Genomic DNA, 27,324 nt, shown 5'->3' with positions numbered 1-27,324 from the left:
AGGCTGCTGGAGGTTCTCCGCTGAAAGACAATCTGCCGGCAGGGCCACCTTCCAAGCTCAGCTCATCGATGCACATCCTTTTTGAACTGGATAACAGTGGCAAGAGCAAGGAAATTTCTTCTCGAGGAGTGCTGCAGAGCTAACCATCCTCATCTCCTACCGAGCAACGCTCAGGAGCCGTAAGCGATAGGATGTAGAGGGCTTGCAAGGGCTTGCAAGGGGCTGCAGTGCTTTGGAACACCCACTGGTGTCCTACACAGGGACAGCAAGGATTCTTGCCCCCAAGGTCCATCAGGTCAAGGGCATCTGGGCACCCTGGGAAGTCCCTGAGATAGCTCCAGCTCAAGGGAGGATAGGTCTGGCTCACATGCTCAGGGAACAGCCCATGGCCAGCACTGGGCTCAGGAAGGAAATTTTTCCCGCGAGGCACATTGGCACTGGTCCCCGGGGGTTTTTTGCCTTCCTCTGCAGCGCTCAGCATGGCCCCTTGCCACAGCTTTTTTTGGCCCTTTGGCCTGGGAGCCTGCTGCTCGTGCTCCACCATGCTGGCAGCCGCAGCTGCCACTTCTCAGCTCTCCCTGCAACCAATACAAGCGCCTGGCAGGAACCAGAGCGCTTCTCATGCATCCCTGGCCAAGAAGCACAGCTGCCAAGAAAGTCGTGGAAGGCAAAAAGTCTGCTCGTCATAGCTACGTGTCACGCTTTGGAAAAGATGCCACGGTACCACTCACCTCTTCTTCTTCTTCTTCTTCTTTTTCTTTTGTGCGTGGGCAGTCCCGCGCCTCATTGTCAAGGTTCTCTCTCTTGAGGAAGTGGGGACAGCTTGGCCTTTATTCCTGCTGCTGCTCTGTGCAGCGCTGAGATTTGCCTTTGCCAGCCTGCAAGGGATGTTTTCTCACGCTCAACTGAAGAATGCATCAGCCTACTCCTGGCTACACATGGGCTTGTGAGCATGGGTTTTGAAACAGAGTATGAAACGGAAAATAATGACATGAAATAACATAACATGAGTTAACAGAAAAGAAAGTAAATTAATCAATAAACAAAAAAATAAAAAGAAAATCAAACCAAAGCAACATTGTATTCATTGTATTACGTGTCCTTGAAATGGATTTTGGAACTGAAACCCCCCTGTCCTTTCAGGCAAACAGTGTCTTTGTTATTTGACTGACTGTGAGGGAAGAGGGAGAGGAGAGGAGAGGAGAGGAGAGGAGAGGAGAGGAGAGGAGAGGAGAGGAGAGGAGAGCAGTTCTGCTCTGTCAGGCGTGGAGTTCTGCGTGACAAGCCCTGAGCGAGCCCTGCGGCCTCCATACATGATACCACAGCCAGTATTGCTACTGGAAGTAAGGCTGCCCTGGCAACAAATCCACACTGTATTTTGGCAAAAATGGGACAAGATTAGGTTAATACTCCCCTATTTTGTAGGTACAGGGACTGATTCGGGGCCAGCACCCCAAAGGCTTCCTCCAATGGGTGCTGGGCGCAGGGGGGGCAGGCGGGACTGCACACGTCTGGCTCTGTCACCCCCATGTCACAATACCAGCGCCCGGCAACGCAGCGGTCACCAGGCCCCGTGCAGGATCCAAAGGAGCAGCCTCCCGTGCCCACTGCCAGAGCTGGCCCGGGGGCAGCCCCAACACATCTGACAGGAAGCACTTGAGGAGCTGCTGGAATCACAGGCCAGGGGCTGAGTGAAGATAGCCTTGCATGAGGCTGCTGGAGGTTCTCCGCTGCAAGACAATCTGCCGGCAGAGCCACCTTCCAAGCTCAGCTCATGGATGAAATCCTTTTTGAACTGGATAACAGTGGCAAGAGCAAGGAAATTTCTTCTCGAGGAGTGCTGCAGAGCTAACCATCCTCATCTCCTACTGAGCAACGCTCAGGAGCCGTAAGCGATAGGATGTAGAGGGCTTGCAAGGGCTTGCAAGGGGCTGCAGTGCTTTGGAACACCCACTGGTGTCCTACACAGGGACAGCAAGGATTCTTGCCCCCAAGGTCCATCAGGTCAAGGGCATCTGGGCACCCTGGGAAGTCCCCGAGATAGCTCCAGCTCAAGGGAGGATAGGTCTGGCTCACATGCTCAGGGAACAGCCCATGGCCAGCACTGGGCTCAGGAAGGAAATTTTTCCCGCGAGGCACATTGGCACTGGTCCCCGGGGGTTTTTGGCCTTCCTCTGCAGCGCTCAGCATGGCCCCTTGCCACAGCTTTTTTTGGCCCTTTGGCCTGGGAGCCTGCTGCTCGTGCTCCACCATGCTGGCAGCCGCAGCTGCCACTTCTCAGCTCTCCCTGCAACCAATACAAGCGCCTGGCAGGAACCAGAGCGCTTCTCATGCATCCCTGGCCAAGAAGCACAGCTGCCAAGAAAGTCGTGGAAGGCAAAAAGTCTGCTCGTCATAGCTACGTGTCACGCTTTGGGAAAGATGCCACGGTACCACTCACCTCTTCTTCTTCTTCTTCTTCTTTTTCTTTTGTGCGTGGGCAGTCCCGCGCCTCATTGTCAAGGTTCTCTCTCTTGAGGAAGTGGGGACAGCTTGGCCTTTATTCCTGCTGCTGCTCTGTGCAGCGCTGAGATTTGCCTTTGCCAGCCTGCAAGGGATGTTTTCTCACGCTCAACTGAAGAATGCATCAGCCTACTCCTGGCTACACATGGGCTTGTGAGCATGGGTTTTGAAACAGAGCATGAAACGGAAAATAATGACATGAAATAACATAACATGAGTTAACAGAAAAGAAAGTAAATTAATCAATAAACAAAAAAATAAAAAGAAAATCAAACCAAAGCAACATTGTATTCATTGTATTACGTGTCCTTGAAATGGATTTTGGAACTGAAACCCCCCTGTCCTTTCAGGCAAACAGTGTCTTTGTTATTTGACTGACTGTGAGGGAAGAGAAGAGGGAGAGGAGAGGAGAGGAGAGGAGAGGAGAGGAGAGGAGAGGAGAGGAGAGCAGTTCTGCTCTGTTAGGCCTGGAGTTCTGCATGACAAGCCCTGAGCGAGCCCTGCGGGCTCCATAGCTGATACCACAGGCAGTATTGCTACTGGAAGGAAGGCTGCCCTGGCAACAAATCCACACTGTATTTTGGCAAAAATGGGACAAGATTAGGTTAATACTCCCCTATTTTGTAGGTACAGGGACTGATTCGGGGCCAGCACCCCAAAGGCTTCCTCCAACGGGTGCTGGGCGCAGGGGGGGCAGGCGGGACTGCACACGTGTGGCTCTGTCACCCCCATGTCACAATACCAGCGCCCGGCAACGCAGCGGTCACGAGGCCCCGTGCAGGATCCAAAGGAGCAGCCTCCCGTGCCCACTGCCAGAGCTGGCCCGGGGGCAGCCCCAACACATCTGACAGGAAGCACTTGAGGAGCTGCTGGAATCACAGGCCAGGGGCTGAGTGAAGATAGCCTTGCATGAGGCTGCTGGAGGTTCTCCGCTGCAAGACAATCTGCCGGCAGAGCCACCTTCCAAGCTCAGCTCATGGATGCAAATCATTTTTGAACTGGATAACAGTGGCAAGACCAAGGAAATTTCTTCTCGAGGAGTGCTGCAGAGCTAACCATCCTCATCTCCTAGCGAGCAACGCTCAGGAGCCGTAAGCGATAGGATGTAGAGGGCTTGCAAGGGCTTGCAAGCGGCTGCAGTGCTTTGGAACACCCACTGGTGTCCTACACAGGGACAGCAAGGATTCTTGCCCCCAAGGTCCATCAGGTCAAGGGCATCTGGACACCCTGGGAAGTCCCCGAGATAGCTCCAGCTCAAGGGAGGATAGGTCTGGCTCACATGCTCAGGGAACAGCCCATGGCCAGCACTGGGCGCAGGAAGGAAATTTTTCCCGCGAGGCACATTGGCACTGGTCCCCGGGGGTTTTTGGCCTTCCTCTGCTGCGTTCAGCATGGCCCCTTGCCACAGCTTTTTTTGGCCCTTTGGCCTGGGAGCCTGCTGCTTGTGCTCCACCATGCTGGCAGCCACAGCTGCCACTTCTCAGCTCTCCCTGCAACCAATACAAGCGCCTGGCAGGAACCAGAGCGCTTCTCATGCATCCCTGGCCAAGAAGCACAGCTGCCAAGAAAGTCGTGGAAGGCAAAAAGTCTGCTCGTCATAGCTACGTGTCACGCTTTGGAAAAGATGCCACGGTACCACTCAACTCTTCTTCTTCTTCTTCTTCTTCTTCTTTTTCTTTTGTGCGTGGGCAGTCCCACGCCTCATTGTCAAGGTTCTCTCTCTTGAGGAAGTGGGGACAGCTTGGCCTCTATTCCTGCTGCTGCTCTGTGCAGTGCTGAGATTTGCCTTTGCCAGCCTGCAAGGGATGTTTTCTCACGCTCAACTGAAGAATGCATCAGCCTACTCCTGGCTACACATGGGCTTGTGAGCATGGGTTTTGAAACAGAGTATGAAACGGAAAATAATGACATGAAATAACATAACATGAGTTAACAGAAAAGAAAGTAAATTAATCAATAAACAACGAAATAAAAAGAAAATCAAACCAAAGCAACATTGTATTCATTGTATTACGTGTCTTTGAAATGGATTTTGGAACTGAAAACCCCCTGTCCTTTCAGGCAAACAGTGTCTTTGTTATTTGACTGACTGTGAGGGAAGAGAAGAGGGAGAGGAGAGGAGAGGAGAGGAGAGGAGAGGAGAGGAGAGGAGAGGAGAGGAGAGGAGAGGAGAGCAGTTCTGCTCTGGTAGGCCTGGAGTTCTGCATGACAAGCCCTGAGCGAGCCCTGCGGGCTCCATAGCTGATACCACAGGCAGTATTGCTACTGGAAGGAAGGCTGCCCTGGCAACAAATCCACACTGTATTTTGGCAAAAATGGGACAAGATTAGGTTAATACTCCCCTATTTTGTAGGTACAGGGACTGATTCGGGGCCAGCACCCCAAAGGCTTCCTCCAACGGGTGCTGGGCGCAGGGGGGGCAGGCGGGACTGCACACGTGTGGCTCTGTCACCCCCATGTCACAATACCAGCGCCCGGCAACGCAGCGGTCACCAGCCCCACGCAGGATCCAAAGGAGCAGCCTCCCGTGCCCACTGCCAGAGCTGGCCCGGGGGCAGCCCCAACACATCTGACAGGAAGCACTTGAGGAGCTGCTGGAATCACAGGCCAGGGGCTGAGTGAAGATAGCCTTGCATGAGGCTGCTGGAGGTTCTCCGCTGCAAGACAATCTGCCGGCAGAGCCACCTTCCAAGCTCAGCTCATGGAAGCAAATCATTTTTGAACTGGATAACAGTGGCAAGACCAAGGAAATTTCTTCTCGAGGAGTGCTGCAGAGCTAACCATCCTCATCTCCTACCGAGCAACGCTCAGGAGCCGTAAGCGATAGGATGTAGAGGGCTTGCAAGGGCTTGCAAGGGGCTGCAGTGCTTTGGAACACCCACTGGTGTCCTACACAGGGACAGCAAGGATTCTTGCCCCCAAGGTCCATCAGGTCAAGGGCATCTGGGCACCCTGGGAAGTCCCCGAGATAGCTCCAGCTCAAGGGAGGATAGGTCTGGCTCACATGCTCAGGGAACAGCCCATGGCCAGCACTGGGCTCAGGAAGGAAATTTTTCCCGCGAGGCACATTGGCACTGGTCCCCGGGGGTTTTTGGCCTTCCTCTGCAGCGCTCAGCATGGCCCCTTGCCACAGCTTTTTTTGGCCCTTTGGCCTGGGAGCCTGCTGCTCGTGCTCCACCATGCTGGCAGCCGCAGCTGCCACTTCTCAGCTCTCCCTGCAACCAATACAAGCGCCTGGCAGGAACCAGAGCGCTTCTCATGCATCCCTGGCCAAGAAGCACAGCTGCCAAGAAAGTCGTGGAAGGCAAAAAGTCTGCTCGTCATAGCTACGTGTCACGCTTTGGAAAAGATGCCACGGTACCACTCACCTCTTCTTCTTCTTCTTCTTCTTTTTCTTTTGTGCGTGGGCAGTCCCGCGCCTCATTGTCAAGGTTCTCTCTCTTGAGGAAGTGGGGACAGCTTGGCCTTTATTCCTGCTGCTGCTCTGTGCAGCGCTGAGATTTGCCTTTGCCAGCCTGCAAGGGATGTTTTCTCACGCTCAACTGAAGAATGCATCAGCCTACTCCTGGCTACACATGGGCTTGTGAGCATGGGTTTTGAAACAGAGCATGAAACGGAAAATAATGACATGAAATAACATAACATGAGTTAACAGAAAAGAAAGTAAATTAATCAATAAACAACGAAATAAAAAGAAAATCAAACCAAAGCAACATTGTATTCATTGTATTACGTGTCCTTGAAATGGATTTTGGAACTGAAACCCCCCTGTCCTTTCAGGCAAACAGTGTCTTTGTTATTTGACTGACTGTGAGGGAAGAGAAGAGGGAGAGGAGAGGAGAGGAGAGGAGAGGAGAGGAGAGGAGAGGAGAGGAGAGCAGTTCTGCTCTGGTAGGCCTGGAGTTCTGCATGACAAGCCCTGAGTGAGCCCTGCGGGCTCCATAGCTGATACCACAGGCAGTATTGCTACTGGAAGGAAGGCTGCCCTGGCAACAAATCCACACTGTATTTTGGCAAAAATGGGACAAGATTAGGTTAATACTCCCCTATTTTGTAGGTACAGGGACTGATTCGGGGCCAGCACCCCAAAGGCTTCCTCCAACGGGTGCTGGGCGCAGCGGGGGCAGGCGGGACTGCACACGTGTGGCTCTGTCACCCCCATGTCACAATACCAGCGCCCGGCAACGCAGCGGTCACCAGGCCCCACGCAGGATCCAAAGGAGCAGCCTCCCGTGCCCACTGCCAGAGCTGGCCCGGGGGCAGCCCCAACACATCGGACAGGAAGCACTTGAGGAGCTGCTGGAATCACAGGCCAGGGGCTGAGTGAAGATAGCCTTGCATGAGGCTGCTGGAGGTTCTCCGCTGCAAGACAATCTGCCGGCAGAGCCACCTTCCAAGCTCAGCTCATGGAAGCAAATCCTTTTTGAACTGGATAACAGTGGCAAGACCAAGGAAATTTCTTCTCGAGGAGTGCTGCAGAGCTAACCATCCTCATCTCCTACCGAGCAACGCTCAGGAGCCGTAAGCGATAGGATGTAGAGGGCTTGCAAGGGCTTGCAAGGGGCTGCAGTGCTTTGGAACACCCACTGGTGTCCTACACAGGGACAGCAAGGATTCTTGCCCCCAAGGTCCATCAGGTCAAGGGCATCTGGGCACCCTGGGAAGTCCCTGAGATAGCTCCAGCTCAAGGGAGGATAGGTCTGGCTCACATGCTCAGGGAACAGCCCATGGCCAGCACTGGGCGCAGGAAGGAAATTTTTCCCGCGAGGCACATTGGCACTGGTCCCCGGGGGTTTTTTGCCTTCCTCTGCAGCGCTCAGCATGGCCCCTTGCCACAGCTTTTTTTGGCCCTTTGGCCTGGGAGCCTGCTGCTCGTGCTCCACCATGCTGGCAGCCGCAGCTGCCACTTCTCAGCTCTCCCTGCAACCAATACAAGCGCCTGGCAGGAACCAGAGCGCTTCTCATGCATCCCTGGCCAAGAAGCACAGCTGCCAAGAAAGTCGTGGAAGGCAAAAAGTCTGCTCGTCATAGCTAGGTGTCACGCTTTGGAAAAGATGCCACGGTACCACTCACCTCTTCTTCTTCTTCTTCTTCTTTTTCTTTTGTGCGTGGGCAGTCCCGCACCTCATTGTCAAGGTTCTCTCTCTTGAGGAAGTGGGGACAGCTTGGCCTTTATTCCTGCTGCTGCTCTGTGCAGCGCTGAGATTTGCCTTTGCCAGCCTGCAAGGGATGTTTTCTCACGCTCAACTGAAGAATGCATCAGCCTACTCCTGGCTACACATGGGCTTGTGAGCATGGGTTTTGAAACAGAGCATGAAACGGAAAATAATGACATGAAATAACATAACATGAGTTAACAGAAAAGAAAGTAAATTAATCAATAAACAACGAAATAAAAAGAAAATCAAACCAAAGCAACATTGTATTCATTGTATTACGTGTCCTTGAAATGGATTTTGGAACTGAAACCCCCCTGTCCTTTCAGGCAAACAGTGTCTTTGTTATTTGACTGACTGTGAGGGAAGAGAAGAGGGAGAGGAGAGGAGAGGAGAGGAGAGGAGAGGAGAGGAGAGGAGAGGAGAGGAGAGGAGAGGAGAGGAGAGCAGTTCTGCTCTGGTAGGCCTGGAGTTCTGCATGACAAGCCCTGAGTGAGCCCTGCGGGCTCCATAGCTGATACCACAGGCAGTATTGCTACTGGAAGGAAGGCTGCCCTGGCAACAAATCCACACTGTATTTTGGCAAAAATGGGACAAGATTAGGTTAATACTCCCCTATTTTGTAGGTACAGGGACTGATTCGGGGCCAGCACCCCAAAGGCTTCCTCCAACGGGTGCTGGGCGCAGCGGGGGCAGGCGGGACTGCACACGTGTGGCTCTGTCACCCCCATGTCACAATACCAGCGCCCGGCAACGCAGCGGTCACCAGGCCCCACGCAGGATCCAAAGGAGCAGCCTCCCGTGCCCACTGCCAGAGCTGGCCCGGGGGCAGCCCCAACACATCGGACAGGAAGCACTTGAGGAGCTGCTGGAATCACAGGCCAGGGGCTGAGTGAAGATAGCCTTGCATGAGGCTGCTGGAGGTTCTCCGCTGCAAGACAATCTGCCGGCAGAGCCACCTTCCAAGCTCAGCTCATGGAAGCAAATCCTTTTTGAACTGGATAACAGTGGCAAGACCAAGGAAATTTCTTCTCGAGGAGTGCTGCAGAGCTAACCATCCTCATCTCCTACCGAGCAACGCTCAGGAGCCGTAAGCGATAGGATGTAGAGGGCTTGCAAGGGCTTGCAAGGGGCTGCAGTGCTTTGGAACACCCACTGGTGTCCTACACAGGGACAGCAAGGATTCTTGCCCCCAAGGTCCATCAGGTCAAGGGCATCTGGGCACCCTGGGAAGTCCCTGAGATAGCTCCAGCTCAAGGGAGGATAGGTCTGGCTCACATGCTCAGGGAACAGCCCATGGCCAGCACTGGGCGCAGGAAGGAAATTTTTCCCGCGAGGCACATTGGCACTGGTCCCCGGGGGTTTTTTGCCTTCCTCTGCAGCGCTCAGCATGGCCCCTTGCCACAGCTTTTTTTGGCCCTTTGGCCTGGGAGCCTGCTGCTCGTGCTCCACCATGCTGGCAGCCGCAGCTGCCACTTCTCAGCTCTCCCTGCAACCAATACAAGCGCCTGGCAGGAACCAGAGCGCTTCTCATGCATCCCTGGCCAAGAAGCACAGCTGCCAAGAAAGTCGTGGAAGGCAAAACGTCTGCTCGTCATAGCTAGGTGTCACGCTTTGGAAAAGATGCCACGGTACCACTCACCTCTTCTTCTTCTTCTTCTTCTTTTTCTTTTGTGCGTGGGCAGTCCCGCGCCTCATTGTCAAGGTTCTCTCTCTTGAGGAAGTGGGGACAGCTTGGCCTCTATTCCTGCTGCTGCTCTGTGCAGCGCTGAGATTTGCCTTTGCCAGCCTGCAAGGGATGTTTTCTCACGCTCAACTGAAGAATGCATCAGCCTACTCCTGGCTACACATGGGCTTGTGAGCATGGGTTTTGAAACAGAGCATGAAACGGAAAATAATGACATGAAATAACATAACATGAGTTAACAGAAAAAAAGTAAATTAATCAATAAACAAAAAAATAAAAAGAAAATCAAACCAAAGCAACATTGTATTCATTGTATTACGTGTCCTTGAAATGGATTTTGGAACCCCCCTGTCCTTTCAGGCAAACAGTGTCTTTGTTATTTGACTGACTGTGAGGGAAGAGAAGAGGGAGAGGAGAGGAGAGGAGAGGAGAGGAGAGGAGAGGAGAGGAGAGGAGAGCAGTTCTGCTCTGTGAGGCGTGGAGTTCTGCGTGACAAGCCCTGAGCAAGCCCTGCGGCCTCCATACATGATACCACAGGCAGTATTGCTACTGGAAGTAAGGCTGCCCTGGCAACAAATCCACACTGTATTTTGGCAAAAATGGGACAAGATTAGGTTAATACTCCCCTATTTTGTAGGTACAGGGACTGATTCGGGGCCAGCACCCCAAAGGCTTCCTCCAACGGGTGCTGGGCGCAGGGGGGGCAGGCGGGACTGCACACGTGTGGCTCTGTCACCCCCATGTCACAATACCAGCGCCCGGCAACGCAGCGGTCACGAGGCCCCGTGCAGGATCCAAAGGAGCAGCCTCCCGTGCCCACTGCCAGAGCTGGCCCGGGGGCAGCCCCAACACATCTGACAGGAAGCACTTGAGGAGCTGCTGGAATCACAGGCCAGGGGCTGAGTGAAGATAGCCTTGCATGAGGCTGCTGGAGGTTCTCCGCTGCAAGACAATCTGCCGGCAGAGCCACCTTCCAAGCTCAGCTCATGGAAGCAAATCCTTTTTGAACTGGATAACAGTGGCAAGACCAAGGAAATTTCTTCTCGAGGAGTGCTGCAGAGCTAACCATCCTCATCTCCTAGCGAGCAACGCTCAGGAGCCGTAAGCGATAGGATGTAGAGGGCTTGCAAGGGCTTGCAAGCGGCTGCAGTGCTTTGGAACACCCACTGGTGTCCTACACAGGGACAGCAAGGATTCTTGCCCCCAAGGTCCATCAGGTCAAGGGCATCTGGACACCCTGGGAAGTCCCCGAGATAGCTCCAGCTCAAGGGAGGATAGGTCTGGCTCACATGCTCAGGGAACAGCCCATGGCCAGCACTGGGCTCAGGAAGGAAATTTTTCCCGCGAGGCACATTGGCACTGGTCCCCGGGGGTTTTTGGCCTTCCTCTGCTGCGTTCAGCATGGCCCCTTGCCACAGCTTTTTTTGGCCCTTTGGCCTGGGAGCCTGCTGCTTGTGCTCCACCATGCTGGCAGCCACAGCTGCCACTTCTCAGCTCTCCCTGCAACCAATACAAGCGCCTGGCAGGAACCAGAGCGCTTCTCATGCATCCCTGGCCAAGAAGCACAGCTGCCAAGAAAGTCGTGGAAGGCAAAAAGTCTGCTCGTCATAGCTACGTGTCACGCTTTGGAAAAGATGCCACGGTACCACTCACCTCTTCTTCTTCTTCTTCTTCTTCTTCTTTTTCTTTTGTGCGTGGGCAGTCCCGCGCCTCATTGTCAAGGTTCTCTCTCTTGAGGAAGTGGGGACAGCTTGGCCTCTATTCCTGCTGCTGCTCTGTGCAGTGCTGAGATTTGCCTTTGCCAGCCTGCAAGGGATGTTTTCTCACGCTCAACTGAAGAATGCATCAGCCTACTCCTGGCTACACATGGGCTTGTGAGCATGGGTTTTGAAACAGAGTATGAAACGGAAAATAATGACATGAAATAACATAACATGAGTTAACAGAAAAGAAAGTAAATTAATCAATAAACAACGAAATAAAAAGAAAATCAAACCAAAGCAACATTGTATTCATTGTATTACGTGTCTTTGAAATGGATTTTGGAACTGAAAACCCCCTGTCCTTTCAGGCAAAGAGTGTCTTTGTTATTTGACTGACTGTGAGGGAAGAGAAGAGGGAGAGGAGAGGAGAGGAGAGGAGAGGAGAGGAGAGGAGAGGAGAGGAGAGGAGAGGAGAGGAGAGGAGAGGAGAGGAGAGCAGTTCTGCTCTGGTAGGCCTGGAGTTCTGCATGACAAGCCCTGAGCGAGCCCTGCGGGCTCCATAGCTGATACCACAGCCAGTATTGCTACTGGAAGGAAGGCTGCCCTGGCAACAAATCCACACTGTATTTTGGCAAAAATGGGACAAGATTAGGTTAATACTCCCCTATTTTGTAGGTACAGGGACTGATTCGGGGCCAGCACCCCAAAGGCTTCCTCCAACGGGTGCTGGGCGCAGCGGGGGCAGGCGGGACTGCACACGTGTGGCTCTGTCACCCCCATGTCACAATACCAGCGCCCGGCAACGCAGCGGTCACCAGGCCCCACGCAGGATCCAAAGGAGCAGCCTCCCGTGCCCACTGCCAGAGCTGGCCCGGGGGCAGCCCCAACACATCGGACAGGAAGCACTTGAGGAGCTGCTGGAATCACAGGCCAGGGGCTGAGTGAAGATAGCCTTGCATGAGGCTGCTGGAGGTTCTCCGCTGCAAGACAATCTGCCGGCAGAGCCACCTTCCAAGCTCAGCTCATGGAAGCAAATCCTTTTTGAACTGGATAACAGTGGCAAGACCAAGGAAATTTCTTCTCGAGGAGTGCTGCAGAGCTAACCATCCTCATCTCCTACCGAGCAACGCTCAGGAGCCGTAAGCGATAGGATGTAGAGGGCTTGCAAGGGCTTGCAAGGGGCTGCAGTGCTTTGGAACACCCACTGGTGTCCTACACAGGGACAGCAAGGATTCTTGCCCCCAAGGTCCATCAGGTCAAGGGCATCTGGGCACCCTGGGAAGTCCCCGAGATAGCTCCAGCTCAAGGGAGGATAGGTCTGGCTCACATGCTCAGGGAACAGCCCATGGCCAGCACTGGGCTCAGGAAGGAAATTTTTCCCGCGAGGCACATTGGCACTGGTCCCCGGGGGTTTTTGGCCTTCCTCTGCAGCGCTCAGCATGGCCCCTTGCCACAGCTTTTTTTGGCCCTTTGGCCTGGGAGCCTGCTGCTCGTGCTCCACCATGCTGGCAGCCGCAGCTGCCACTTCTCAGCTCTCCCTGCAACCAATACAAGCGCCTGGCAGGAACCAGAGCGCTTCTCATGCATCCCTGGCCAAGAAGCACAGCTGCCAAGAAAGTCGTGGAAGGCAAAAAGTCTGCTCGTCATAGCTACGTGTCACGCTTTGGGAAAGATGCCACGGTACCACTCACCTCTTCTTCTTCTTCTTCTTCTTTTTCTTTTGTGCGTGGGCAGTCCCGCACCTCATTGTCAAGGTTCTCTCTCTTGAGGAAGTGGGGACAGCTTGGCCTTTATTCCTGCTGCTGCTCTGTGCAGCGCTGAGATTTGCCTTTGCCAGCCTGCAAGGGATGTTTTCTCACGCTCAACTGAAGAATGCATCAGCCTACTCCTGGCTACACATGGGCTTGTGAGCATGGGTTTTGAAACAGAGCATGAAACGGAAAATAATGACATGAAATAACATAACATGAGTTAACAGAAAAGAAAGTAAATTAATCAATAAACAACGAAATAAAAAGAAAATCAAACCAAAGCAACATTGTATTCATTGTATTACGTGTCCTTGAAATGGATTTTGGAACTGAAACCCCCCTGTCCTTTCAGGCAAACAGTGTCTTTGTTATTTGACTGACTGTGAGGGAAGAGAAGAGGGAGAGGAGAGGAGAGGAGAGGAGAGGAGAGGAGAGGAGAGGAGAGGAGAGGAGAGGAGAGCAGTTCTGCTCTGGTAGGCCTGGAGTTCTGCATGACAAGCCCTGAGTGAGCCCTGCGGGCTCCATAGCTGATACCACAGGCAGTATTGCTACTGGAAGTAAGGCTGCCCTGGCAACAAATCCACACTGTATTTTGGCAAAAATGGGACAAGATTAGGTTAATACTCCCCTATTTTGTAGGTACAGGGACTGATTCGGGGCCAGCACCCCAAAGGCTTCCTCCAACGGGTGCTGGGCGCAGCGGGGGCAGGCGGGACTGCACACGTGTGGCTCTGTCACCCCCATGTCACAATACCAGCGCCCGGCAACGCAGCGGTCACCAGGCCCCACGCAGGATCCAAAGGAGCAGCCTCCCGTGCCCACTGCCAGAGCTGGCCCGGGGGCAGCCCCAACACATCGGACAGGAAGCACTTGAGGAGCTGCTGGAATCACAGGCCAGGGGCTGAGTGAAGATAGCCTTGCATGAGGCTGCTGGAGGTTCTCCGCTGCAAGACAATCTGCCGGCAGAGCCACCTTCCAAGCTCAGCTCATGGAAGCAAATCATTTTTGAACTGGATAACAGTGGCAAGACCAAGGAAATTTCTTCTCGAGGAGTGCTGCAGAGCTAACCATCCTCATCTCCTACCGAGCAACGCTCAGGAGCCGTAAGCGATAGGATGTAGAGGGCTTGCAAGGGCTTGCAAGGGGCTGCAGTGCTTTGGAACACCCACTGGTGTCCTACACAGGGACAGCAAGGATTCTTGCCCCCAAGGTCCATCAGGTCAAGGGCATCTGGGCACCCTGGGAAGTCCCTGAGATAGCTCCAGCTCAAGGGAGGATAGGTCTGGCTCACATGCTCAGGGAACAGCCCATGGCCAGCACTGGGCGCAGGAAGGAAATTTTTCCCGCGAGGCACATTGGCACTGGTCCCCGGGGGTTTTTTGCCTTCCTCTGCAGCGCTCAGCATGGCCCCTTGCCACAGCTTTTTTTGGCCCTTTGGCCTGGGAGCCTGCTGCTCGTGCTCCACCATGCTGGCAGCCGCAGCTGCCACTTCTCAGCTCTCCCTGCAACCAATACAAGCGCCTGGCAGGAACCAGAGCGCTTCTCATGCATCCCTGGCCAAGAAGCACAGCTGCCAAGAAAGTCGTGGAAGGCAAAAAGTCTGCTCGTCATAGCTACGTGTCACGCTTTGGAAAAGATGCCACGGTACCACTCAACTCTTCTTCTTCCTCTTCTTCTTCTTCTTTTTCTTTTGTGCGTGGGCAGTCCCACGCCTCATTGTCAAGGTTCTCTCTCTTGAGGAAGTGGGGACAGCTTGGCCTCTATTCCTGCTGCTGCTCTCTGCAGCGCTGAGATTTGCCTTTGCCAGCCTGCAAGGGATGTTTTCTCACGCTCAACTGAAGAATGCATCAGCCTACTCCTGGCTACACATGGGCTTGTGAGCATGGGTTTTGAAACAGAGTATGAAACGGAAAATAATGACATGAAATAACATAACATGAGTTAACAGAAAAGAAAGTAAATTAATCAATAAAAAAGAAAATAACAAAAAAATCAAACCAAAGCAACATTATATTCATTGTATTACGTGTCCTTGAAATGGATTTTGGAACTGAAAACCCCTGTCCTTTCAGGCAAACAGTGTCTTTGTTATTTGACTGACTGTGAGGAAAGAAAAGAAGGAGAGGAGAGGAGAGGAGAGGAGAGGAGAGGAGAGGAGAGGAGAGGAGAGGAGAGGAGAGGAGAGGAGAGGAGAGTTCTGCTCTCTTATGCCTGGAGTTCTGCATGGCAAGCCCTGAGCAAGCCCTGAGGGCTCCATACCTGAGAAAATATGGCACTGTTACCTACTCCCTATCACATACCTATCTTGAAAGCGGCACGCCAAGGGCTGATTTGCAAACTGTACATCAGGAAACAGTTTGCTGTGGAAGCCACAGTCAGAGGGCATGGGTAGGAAGGTTTTTGTGTTAAACACCCAGAGACTCATTTTGCTGCCTGCAGAAGCCCTGCCCTGGGCCTAATCCTGCGCCCTGATATCGGTGATGAGCATCACCTTGAAGAGTGGCCAAGGCTGGGTGAAGAAAGCTCAGCTGAGAGGAAAGAACTCACACTTCTTTTTTTTTTTTTCTTATTAAGTTGTCTTTAAGAAAAAATTATATTTCACCTCCAAATACAACCGTCAAGCAAAAAGGACCCAGGCACACCAGGCTGAACACATTTAAAGCCTGAACATGTTTAACAGCTGCACAAACCACTGCTCACTCCCACTGCGCACACTCCAGCTTCTTGAGCACTCCCCAGGAACGGCAGCACCAGGCAGCTCAAAAACCCAGACTGCCTGCAAAGAATTGAGCACAGCTTGATTCTGGACCATTTTTCCTGGTTTTAGGCCTGGTGGTTAAAGACTTGTCCATTGAGACATGGCTGAGGATCACGCCAGGGCAGTCAATGCTGCTTTCTGGATCCTGTGGCAGGAATGGGCAGAGGGACAGAGGGTTGTCAGATCCCAGGGCCAGGGACTCGTGTGGGGTGTCAGGCTCACCCCTGCCTGGTTTTTCCCAGCGAAGCCCCAGCCAGTGTCAGCCCCGTGCTGCAGCCCTGGGGCTGAGGCTCAAGGACTGGCCATTTCAGCGGGTGCTTCACCCTGCCAGGCCCCACCACCATCTGCCCTGGGCTTCCCCCCGTTGTCTCCAGCTCTGGGGGACTGCAGAATGGCTTGTCCCCTCCCCACAGCTGTCCTGAGCCACGTCTGCAGCTTGTACATCATGTCCATGTCCCACAGCTGATTTGGGGGTGGCAGGTTTCTCTTGTGGCACCTTGGCAATGGTGGCAAGGCAGACCCAGTTGTTCCCTTCCGATCTTTGTCCCAGGGTGACCAAGTGTAGACGTACCATGCGCTGGAGAGTGTCCTACAGAGAGGTGACAGCTGATGGTAGAGCAGCACTGAGACACCTGACACCTGGTCAGAGTTTTGACTGTTTAAATGTTGACTTGAACTTTTACTGAAATGGATTTGCTTGCACTTCTAGTTCGTGTGTGAGTACAGGAAAGAAAACAGCAGACGTACACACAAACTAAACCCCCTTTTTATTGTTGGCCATAAAGGTGCCTCTTGGCTTGGTTGCAATTCCTGATTCCTTATATGCAACCTTAAGGCTACTGACATATTCTTTTTACAGTCTAAACAACCTGTTGGATTGGCCATGAGGTCTCCTGTTGCCATTCACTTTTGAGTATTTGTTCACATGAATCCCCTGTGCAAGCACCCTTCATGCATATTTCTTAGCTGAGTTCAGACTATTTTGTTGCAACTTTGCTGCTTTCACCTGTTTTCCATTTGGTTTCTTCTAACAATACACCCATTTGTATAGGTGAGGTCATAGTTCTCTCATGTGTCTTCGAAGCCATCTTTACGTGGGAGCTTTTCCTTCTGTACCACAATCTGCTGCTCAGCCTTTTCACCAGGGCAGTTCAAAGCCTAGGCAGCCCAATGCAATCACTGCCTGACAAGTTTTCTCTACATCCTGCAGGAGGCTGACGGTGATAACGCCATTTCTGGCTTTCCATGGGAGACAGGGAGGACCCAAGCTCTTGTATCACAGCTTGGCTTGGTCTGGGAAGGCAAACTGAAAAGCCTGTGGCGGTCACCGACACTTCTGGCTTCCTAGAGTGGTAGTCAGACTCCCTAGGGAGATGTCACGGCCCCAAGCCTGGCAGTATTCAAGAAAAGACTGGACAATGCCCTCAGACACATGGTGTGAACTGCGGGGTTGTCACATGCAGGGACAGGAGTTGGACTCCATGATCCTGTGGGTCCCTTCCAACTCAGGACAATCTATGATTCTGTCCTGGGCTGTGAGCTGTGCAAATGCCAGCAGGAAGCTCTGGGGACACTTTGCGCACCCACCAAAGCGTTCCTGCTGCTGCTCCAAGTGCCGCCAGCCCAAGCCCTGACATCTGGAGACGGATGGTTGATGGCAGCAGGACAGTGGAAGGTGAAGCGGCCTCCTCTCTGACAGGAGCAGCCACGTTCTGGAGCAGGCATGCTCTGGTGGGGTCGGACCGGCTGCCATGCCCATGTGACGAGGCCTTTTGTCACAATGCACCGGGTACTGTGGTGTGCGGAGTCAGTGGTGCCACTGCACATGGCAGTGGCAGCAGGTCAGCCTGTGCTGCTGCCCCAGCCCTGGATGACGCATCCCCACGCCACCGTGGGACCTGTCTGGGCGTGAAGGCCACACCACCATCTGCCACAGTGACACCAGTGCAGAGCGGGGCCCCAACCATGTCCCGTGTCCCCTACAAGTTCTCCAAACTCAGCTATGACACAGTGACCTTCCACGGCCTCAACATCGCCTTGGGTGACCTGAAACACCAGATCATGAGCCATGAGAAGCTGAAGGGGCTGACTGTGACCTGCAGATCACCAGCGCCCAGACCAGAGAAGGTGCTTGGGGGCGCCAGCCCGGCTGGCGGCGTCACAGACCACCTGTGGTGGCCACGGCTGCAGGAACCAGGCTCTGCTCTTTGTGGCTCGTCCCCACGCCGTGTGAGTCAGCCTGGAGACCGTCCCGCTGCCGAGCAGGGACCTGGAGGTCGAGTGGCGCTGGGGATTAAGGGGGTGGGAGGGATAATGTGATTCGGCCACAATTGGTGGCTGTGACTTGTGCTGGGGCCTCACAGAGCTGCTCTTCTGCAGCTGCTGTTCTGACAGTTCCCTTCAGATCTGTGGTTTAGATGCAGAACTGGGTGTAGAAGAACGTGTGGTTGATGTTCAACCTAGAAAAGTTTTGGTTTCCTGGATTTCTAGGTAAAATGTGGGAGGAGATCGTATAGAAACAAGTGTGCCAGATTTCTTTGAAATCTAAAGGAGAAAGCTGAAAGTGATAGCAATCGAACAGATGGCTAATTTGAAGCAAAAAAGTGGGTTTGGTGACTTAATTTGGTCTTCAGCTTGTTTTACTCCACTGCATTGGAAAACTGGTGTGGTGGCTGTTGCAGAAACTGCACAAAGGCAACATTTTGGATCCAGAGTGTGTTTGTGAGTTATAACCTATGCAGAGCCTTTAAAGCATCTTGCACATGACTGTTCCCTGTATCTAAATTACACTTTGAAATTTCTGTTAATGTGACTTCTTTTCTACACCAAAGACATTGTCATTCAGATGCTCTTGAGTGGCATTTTAGCATTCATTTCTAACTGTGTGGGGTTTTTGGGTTTTGGTTAGGTTTGGGGTTTGCTTCTTTGGTTTGGTTTTTTTTTCTGGTTGTTGTTTGTGGTTTGGGTTTTTTTGTGTGCTTTGTTGTTTGGTTGGTTTTGTGTTTTGGTTTTTTTTTTTTTCCCCCTGGTACTACGTGTTAACCATATCAGGGCAGTACTGAAGTTTTAAGGCAGAATATTTATGTTGAATATAGATAAGAAATGTTCTTAGAAAATTCACAAATACTTTTCAATCTCAGAAATGGTCCTTGATGATGATGGTTTTGTATTACTTAGTATGATACTTCTGTTTGGGAATCTTCTATCTTGATACGTTTGAACGTGTTTAAGGACTTTGGGATGTGAGTTCTGAGAAATAAGAAGACTTTCTGAGTTAATTAAATCCTTACTTTTAAGCACAGGTCAGACTGACAAAAGCCCAGTAGCCACTTACTGGCCTTCCCTGGCAGTAAATCAAGTTTTGTACTATAGGGGAACAGGAATCCATAGGAAACAAGTATATATCGATCTGATTGTACATATACATGCAGGGATGGTCAATTCAGAGGGCAGATGTCAATGCTTCTCTTCTGAAGGTCAATGAATTGTCACAAAATACTAAAAGAGGACCTATACAGCTGTCGTGCATGTTCAAATTAATCTCTTGCGTGATTTGTGAAGAAATGCATTGGTTCTGTCCTCATCTGTACAGTCTCTTTCTAAGAGAGGTGCTGCCACTTGTGATCTTCTGCAGAACCGCCACAATCCTCATTTCAGCACAGGCGTAGCCAACTCTGCCTTTTTGTGGAGCCACTGCTGCTGGTTGTCTTATGCCTGAACTCTCAGTCCAGTGGTTTGTGATCTGGAGCAGAGAGAACACTCTGTTTGTAGAAAAGCTGCTTTGGGCTCCTGGACCTGCAGCTGGCAGGATCTCCCAGTGGTTTGCCTGGACCTCGGTACTGGTTGAGCTCCTTCTCCATCCAACAGTCCCAGCACAGGCCTTTCTTGGCATGTGGCTGTGTAATGGTTAAATTTTCCTTTGGAGAAGACCTCAGGGGGTGGTTTCAGGACATGACTTCTGTAAAAGCTTCTGGTTTTGTCATTAGTAGTCCTTTCTCCTGCAATTTGAAACTGCTCTGGAGTCCAGAGGAAGCTTGTTGTGTGGTTCCCTGGAGGGGAAGATCAGGAATGAGTCTGAGCTCAATGATCTCTCAGTTTTCTGAAGAAGCATTCTGTCATTCGAAATAGAAGTAAAATGTTCATTTCATTGTTGAAATAATGTCTTCAGGCAGGCTTGTTTTGGGCTAAGGGAGGTTCCTGCCTGTAGGAATAATACATGGAAAAATGGAGCATAAATTGTGAAATATGCCTGTTTTGTGTGTAATCACCCAGCCGAACCACCCTGACAGAGCTTGACTAGATATGCAGCATCTTTGGTTTTCAGATCATCGTTCTGATTCGGTCTGCAAAGGTAAAGGCTTTTAATATTTAAAGCTGTAGGCAGATTACAGGGAATGGCTGATGGTGCTTTAAAGTATTTAGTCATATCCAGCTTGTCTAAGTACAATATAAAAACCATTCTCATGGAGAGAGCTTTGCGTTTTAGGGTTACTCAGTCCAAGTGTCTCAGGTAGTTGGTTTTTGTTAGGGCCGTATGCGAAAGGTCAGAAGGCTTTTCCTCCTCATCCAAAGACTGACGTGGTGTAAGCCAAGGCAGAGCACGGGGAGCTACAGGCACACACTGGTCTGGAAAGCTTTTCAAGGCTGTTTTCATACATCGTTTCATTTGAGCCTCTCTGCTCTGCAGAAAGTAAATCAAAGTAATTCCTGTGCCTCTGGTTAACTCGAAGTAGATGTTTAGCTGAAGAGGGGAGATACCACTTTAGTTGGAGCCAATTCTGCTCTGCTTGTGAAAGCAAGCTCAAAAAACCCCAAAATGTCTGTGATCCAAATTCTAGCACTGCTGGTTTCATTTGCATTTCAATGTAAAGTGCTGGGCAGCTGAGAATTGTGGTTGTTGCTGAATTAAACTCCAAGAAATAGTCAGAGGTGGTGGATGCTCTTCTGTTTTCTGTTCCCCTTGAGCACCAGCAGCACAGGTGAATCATTTTCAGGTAACAGCCGTGGCAGCAATGAGGCAGAGTTTTCATGCTTTGGCTACGTGCCTGGTTTGTGGCCGGGGAAGCGCGTCAGCCTTTAGAATCTGGTTTGTGCAGGTGAGATGCCTGGAAAGTGAGTTAATTTTCTTCATGCAGTTAGAAACCTTTCTTTTTCATAGCTGGCACAGTCATTGTTCGGAGTTAGTTTGAGAACAAGAAGAACACCCGGGGCAGAGTTAAAGTTTTTAATTGTTGGTGTCTGAGAGCCAAGGTCTTTGAGCTCTGCCTGCGGGTGTGAGGAGCTGGGAACGGGGGATGGATGGGGCAGAGCTTGATTGACACCCAGACTGGTCAAGGAGAATATTCCATTAGCGTCATGCTGTGTGTTTAAGGAGAGTTGGGATCTTCAGGTTGGGGTTTTTCTCAGAGCCACGATGGAGACCTGTTTGGGGCAGTTCTGTTTGGGAGTTTCTTTATTTCAGCCTTTTGCCATCCTGCCATTTTACAGAGGCCTCTGGGCCTTTCTGCCTTTTTCCCTCTTCTCTCCAGGATCGGCTGTTGGGACCAGGTGCTGCTTTCTGGGACTGGTGCTCGGTGCAGACGGAGTTGCGAGGAATTGCATTGAATGTCTTTTATTTTCTATTCTATTTCCATTTTATAGATGTTAGTAGTAGCGGTATATTAGTGCTGTTTTGTTATTTTATTAAACTGTGATTTTCTCCATACAAGTTTCTCTCTTCCCTTTTCATTCTCTCCTCTATTTGGGGATGGTGGGGCAGTGAGCGAGTGGCTGTCGTGGTTATATTGCTGGCTCGGATTAAACCATGACACCTTGAAATCCGCTGGTGATCATAACTGAGAACGTGCTGCCTGTTGTGCTCACTGGGGCTGCCCAGAGCCACCGTTCCACCATCCTGCCCTCCTGGGCTGCTCTTTCCTCCTGTAACTATCAGAAATAACTTACTTAAAACACATAATAGGAATTGCTGATTTTCATTCTCTGCTCTGTTTAAATCAGGTAGTGGCTGGTGCTGTTGGCTTGGCAAAAAGAGCACTCGATGAAGCTACGAAATATGATTTGGAGAGAAAAACCTTTGGGATACCAATTACTGAAGTAAGTTAAACATATCAAGAGAAATATATCAAAAAGCTATGTTTTCATACCAGATGTACTATGAGTGAATTTCCACGGTTGTTCCTTGATATTTAGGACCTGTGATTTATTATATCTCTGCCATTGCTTGGGTTGTCAAGTATGTAGGTCTACACTAAGTAAATCCAGCTATGCAGCAACTCCTGGGATTCTTCAATACCTTGCTGATGATAACAGTAAAATCACAAAGAAAACGCTGCCCCAAACCCTGAAACTCATGTGCTGTCTGGACACACTTAAATTTTTCAATTCTAATGAACAGGGATTTTCAGGGAAGGAAAAAACCTCCCTGAGGTACGTGAAACAAGACTCACAGTATCAGCACTCATAGAATACATTGCCAATCACACTGCTTACCGGGCTTAAAGAAATTTGAATAAACAGCAGACTAAATACAGATCTCATGAAAAGTAAAGCACAGCTTCACAATTCAAAACTTAATCCCTGTGACTAAGTGGATTTTAGAATTAAAAACTGAAAAGTCTGATTCAACATACAGCTATGAAAGCCTGATCCAAATTCTGTAGAACTGCCCAAGTACCATTTCTTGAGTGTGCTGAATTTGCACATCCAGAAACTAATAAGACCATGTTCTTCTCACATGTCGCAGTATTTTAGGCAGGCGACGTTAATATGGGTTCCGGCATCGCTTGTGGCACCAGGCGGTGTCTTTCCTGCCGCCTGGGACGGTGCTGGAGCTGGAACTGGCCAGGAAGGCTCCCAGAGAGCCGCCTGGGAGGTGGGTGCTGGCCAAGGAGGCCCTGCTGAGATTCCATCGCAACGGCCTTTGCTGGCGACATCGCAAACCAAGTCGCTGCAGACACAGCGCAGATTTCTGGAGGAAAGGGATTTAATACTGAATGTTTTGTAGAAAAACTAACGAGAGATGCAAAAATATACCAGGTGAGTAAACGAGGGAGTTTGATCTCTTTAGCAATGCATACGTTGTATGTAAAATAAACAAACAGCTACTTATTTGAAACCATGATGGACACGTATTTTAAAAAGTTTTGAGGATGAGAGCAGTAATCCTTGAATTTAAGGAAAGGGCTCTCAAATCAGGCAAATTCTTGCACAAAAACCTCTTTGAATTAGATGAACAACTAAAGCTGCAACAGAGAAAGAAATTCAGTGGTGTGATTTTGTTTTTCTGATGTGGTAACTCCTTCAAATTCTTGCACTAATCATTTTGAAGCTTTTGAACTCTTAGGCAAAAGTCCTGTAGCAAACACAGATCAAACCCCCAAGGCTGGCTTTGGAGCTCTGTAAGCAGATGGTTTATGTGTAACGCTGCTCTCTTGGTCACTTCTTGCTGGGCTCTAAACCTCCTGCCTGACTCTTCGGTGCCATCAGCTGGGCAGACACTTCAGCTGTGATATCACCAGCACCGAGTAGCACGGATTGAATATCTTGCAGAACTTGTACTAACACAATTGTGGCACAGCCTGGAGTGATTCACCTTTTTTTTTAAAATTTCAAAAAGAGCAAAACACGCTCATATTTACTCATGTTTAGCACACAGTCACCCATAATCTCCAGACCATTTTTGCAGTGTTATTATCAATAAATTGTTCCCCACGTAGCTCTTCTCTCAGCACATACTACACTACAGTTCTTTCTTCAGTAAAAATGATGAAATTCTGCCCAGCACAACCAGTCATCTTTATCTTTCCACCTCTTTCTGACATCAATCACGACTAGATAAAACCTATCAAAACAGATACTGAGAAATGCACGTGGCCCATGGTCTGTCACGTTCGTTAGAACAGCTGTTGTTTTTGAGATTCCAGGAAGCTGAAACTTCTCTTACGGCCAACTTTAAAACTGAAACTGTTCTCAGTAGCCAAGACTTTTCCTCTGTCTAAGGACAGAAAACTCCTGGTTTGGAATCCACAGGCCCTTAGTCCTAATGCAGCCAGCGAGCGAGGCGGTGAACGAACGGGGAAAATGTGTCACTATCGTTGGATGTGTCACGATCGCTGGATGTGTCACGATCGCACTTTGTTCTGCGGGTTCAGAGAACCGGAGTGGGAGGGAGAAGTTTCTTTCCAAGCTGAGGCTGATCTTACAATTATGTCGATTTTCCATTGCACTGAGCCATCATGAGAGCATGGCTAGCTAGAGACTTTTTTTTGGCGGGGAGGGACAATAGTTCACCTTGATCAGAGTTCATATTACAATTTGGCGGGTCAGGCAAGAATCGGGCAGCTCTGGCGGGGTCCTGCGGCAGCTCGGCTCACCCCGCCCCTTCCGGGGCCGCTGTTCCGGCTGCAGCGCGGGGGCGGGCGGAGCGGGGCCGGGCCCGGGCGGGGCTGCTCAGCAAGGGTGTCGCCTCAGGCTCCCGGGGGCTCGGCCGGGCCGGGGTGGGGGCGAGTGGAGAAAGGTCCGTGTGCAGACGGGCCCTTGGTGAGCCCGGTTCCGGGAAGCCCCGGAGCTGAGCCCACAGCTGACGGTGTGTTGGTGCTTTGTGCAGGTGAGGCCGCAGAGGCCGCGATGAGAACCCCGGGTGTCCCCAGCACGTTCCTGTTGGAGCAGCACACGGCCTGTGCAGCTTCGTGTGGGACGAGGGAGGCGACTCTGTCAGTGCTGACTCAGTTCAGTGCAGCTGCGCTTAGATTTCGAGCAACAACCCTCGCTGTCTTGGTGAGACTTGGGGCTTGTGTATTTCTGAGAATGATACGTGTCTGTTTGGCAGGTCTTTAGTTGCTGTGCGCTTTTCTCCTGACAAGAAGGATTCATTTTCAATGTTATTCCTTTAACGTACCTCTCTCCATTGTACGGATAAATTTTCCCGCTCTCAAATGTTCCCTCTCCATTTTGGGGTTGAATTTCTCACCGTCTGTTCTGTCTTTTGTTTCCCTTCTCCTGCAAACTGGGGTGGAAAAGAGAAGGTGAAGGGCTGCGCTGCTTCCAGGCAGGGACTTGGTTGCTCGTATAACGTATCTGTAGTCCATCTCGAGGAAGAAATAGATCACTGGTGTTAGAAATAAATAAGGTGTGTCGTGTTTGAGGCACAAAGCATGTTGGATTTGAAGCCCTAGGGCAGGACGGGAGGAGCTGCCTTCTTGGGTCAGCGATGGGTGTTGGCATGTATTATCTGAGCTGGAGCTGATGTCTGTCACCACTTGAGCTCTCGAATGACTCTGAGACCCAGGAAACTCCAGCCTCTTTTGGAGCTTTTCCAGACTGTGGAATCCCCTTTCTGCCACAGATTCTAATGCAGCCCATGGAGCAGGGGACACTGTTTGAGGTTGCTCTGTTTCTGCGTTAGAGAGGCGTCATTCTCGGGCTCACGCTGGGCGTTGCAAGGAGACGCTTTCACGTGAGCTGAAGGCATCTCTGGGTACCCAAAGCTGACCGGTGTTAAGGAACGCTGCTGCTGAGATTTGGGGGTTAAATTGCCACAAATGTGACTTCTCAGGGGAAACAGAGACATTTGTCAATGCCTGGTTGTTACATGGCACATTGTAATTAAGCCCAGTGGTAATTTTGCATCAATTTTGCACAGAATTACTGGCTGTAACAGACCGGTTGCATCAAATAAATGTTGACTTGCTGCATTGGTGGCCTTGTGAACAGCAGATGGCTTCTGGAGGGCTCAACGGACGACCAGAGAAGGTATGAGGTGGCTTCTGTTGTTTGTTCAAAGCTCAGTGGAGGTGGTTTGGTTTTTTTTCTTTTTTTTCTTGCGATGGAAGAATTTGGGGAAAATCGTGTCATGTCTCGTATGAAATAAGAGCCTTTGTTTTGATTATTTATCTTATCGCTAACATTTTTTATCCAGTCTTTATTTAGTCTTTATTTGAGGCCTCGCTTTAGGAGAATTTATGTACTGCAGAATCATTTATGTACACCAGAATCTTTTTTCCCGAATAAAATGAAACTAGTTGATAGGAAGATCTTTGTCCTTGCTCATGAAAAAGTTGCTGTGGAGTTCTAGCCTCTCCTGTAGAAGTTGGAAGACTGTTTCAAAACCACGTTCTTGCATTTTTGTTCATTGAAAAAGGGAAGAGATCATCTGCGGACTTTATTCTCCTTTTCTCTGAAGAAACTCTTCAAGTGTTGTTTCTCTGCACCAGTACTATGGTAGCACAGCTCGGAGTTTGCAGAATCACCAGTACAATTTGCAATGTCATGTTTAAAACAAAATCCTATGCGGTTCTGCTTCTCTGTTTGCGGGTTACCTGAAGTGTTGTGGTCACGGTGGGTGCTCGCATTGCTGGGGGTGACTGGCAGTTCTGTTGGATTGACGGAGGGAAACTGCACTGATTTATTGTGGCTGGGCAGGGTGGGGAGATGGAGGATTTGCTGACAGAGCAGGAGGTACAGCAAATAATCCTTCACTAAGTTTTACTTAATGCAAATCTTCAACTGCAAAAGTGCGTTTTCTCATGTGAGTTTAACTCATCCCCCAGATGTAAACGTTTTGCGGAGCTGCAGTTTAATTGGAGGGAAAGAAGAGGGTAGAGCTGCTTTAGAAGGCGTACTTGGGCAGTATGTGAGGTTTTACCATGCTTGTGCTACACTATCCCACACAGAAGTTAGTTGATGTTCCTCATGTCATTCTGGTTCCGAAAAGGTGTGCCAAGCAAATTATTTCACACAAGGCCACTTAGTAAAAATACTATTTTAAAAAATAAATGAGTAAATTTGCAAGCTTCTAGAGACCACCATGGGTTAATTAGTCTTCAATTCTTGGTGCTTTTGCCTGATTGAAATGAGTTGGAAATGACTGTTGTGTCTGTGTGTCTGGCTGCGAGAAGCCCCCAGGAGCAGGCTGACGTGGGCTGGTGACGTGGCCGGGCTGAGGCCACCTCCTCTCTGCCTGGGCTGGGGACAGCTTTTCCCCCAGAATGTGCCCTGGGAGCCACCTCGTGTGTGCCACCCTGTCCCCTGCTGTGGCTGCCCCTGGAGAACACCCTGCAGAGCAAGGCCAAAGCAGCTCTGCTGGGAGGGCCTGAGGCTGAAGGTGTGAAGATCCCCGGTTCTGGGCAGGTCCTGGGCAGGAGCTGTGCCTGCTCTCTCTGCAGAGCAGCCTGGCTCCTCCTGCCCCAGCCCTCCTCCTCATCTTCCTTCTTCTCCTCTTCCTCCTTCCCCGGGCTGAGGGCACAGCCTCCTCCTGCCTCCTCTGCTACAGCTCCCCAGGCCTTTGACTGACTCCCATCCAGAGACCATCACCAGGGACAGTGTCCAGACATGGGCTCAGAAAGGCTGGAGAGCCCCTTCCCTGGCCCTGCTGCCCACGCTCCTGCAGCCCAGGATGCTCTTGCCCTTCGGCTGCAGGGACACACTGATGGATCCAGCTCAACGTCTTGTTCACAAGGACGCCCAGGTTCTTTTCTGCAAAGCTGCTTCTGCAGCGCCATCACCTCCAGCCTCTCCTGGGTCCAGGGGCTGTTCAGGCTCAGCTGGTTTCGGTGTCTCCCCGCTGGGCCTGGCTCTTCCTCGCCTCTCTCCAGGGGCTGCACTGCCCATCCACCTGCAGCTCGGCAGGAGTTGAGGGCTCTTCCTTCTGTGCCAGAAGTCACCCATTTCCATCCCCTTCTGCTGTGGAGGGGCTTGTCTTGGGTCCAGTGCTCCTGTGAGGTGGTCTCTGCCTGCACCTCCCGCCCTGCCCCACAGGGTAGGGGTGTCT

The 27,324-nt window shown here is 51.0% G+C and overlaps 1 non-coding gene across 1 annotated transcript; it reads left to right on the top strand.

The window, feature by feature from the left end:
* The first annotated feature begins 24,757 nt into the window (after nt 1–24,757).
* LOC135996700 (small nucleolar RNA SNORD45) lies at nt 24,758–24,842 on the top strand. The gene has a single exon (XR_010607296.1). It is a non-coding gene; the product is annotated as a small nucleolar RNA SNORD45 (small nucleolar RNA).
* The last annotated feature ends 2,482 nt before the right edge of the window (nt 24,843–27,324 follow it).

Source organism: Caloenas nicobarica, chromosome 19 (genome assembly GCF_036013445.1).
Source record: "Caloenas nicobarica isolate bCalNic1 chromosome 19, bCalNic1.hap1, whole genome shotgun sequence".
NCBI classification, from domain to species: domain Eukaryota; kingdom Metazoa; phylum Chordata; class Aves; order Columbiformes; family Columbidae; genus Caloenas; species Caloenas nicobarica.
The sequence above is the reverse complement of the archived record's forward strand: the minus strand, read 5'-3'. Positions and strand labels throughout refer to the sequence as shown.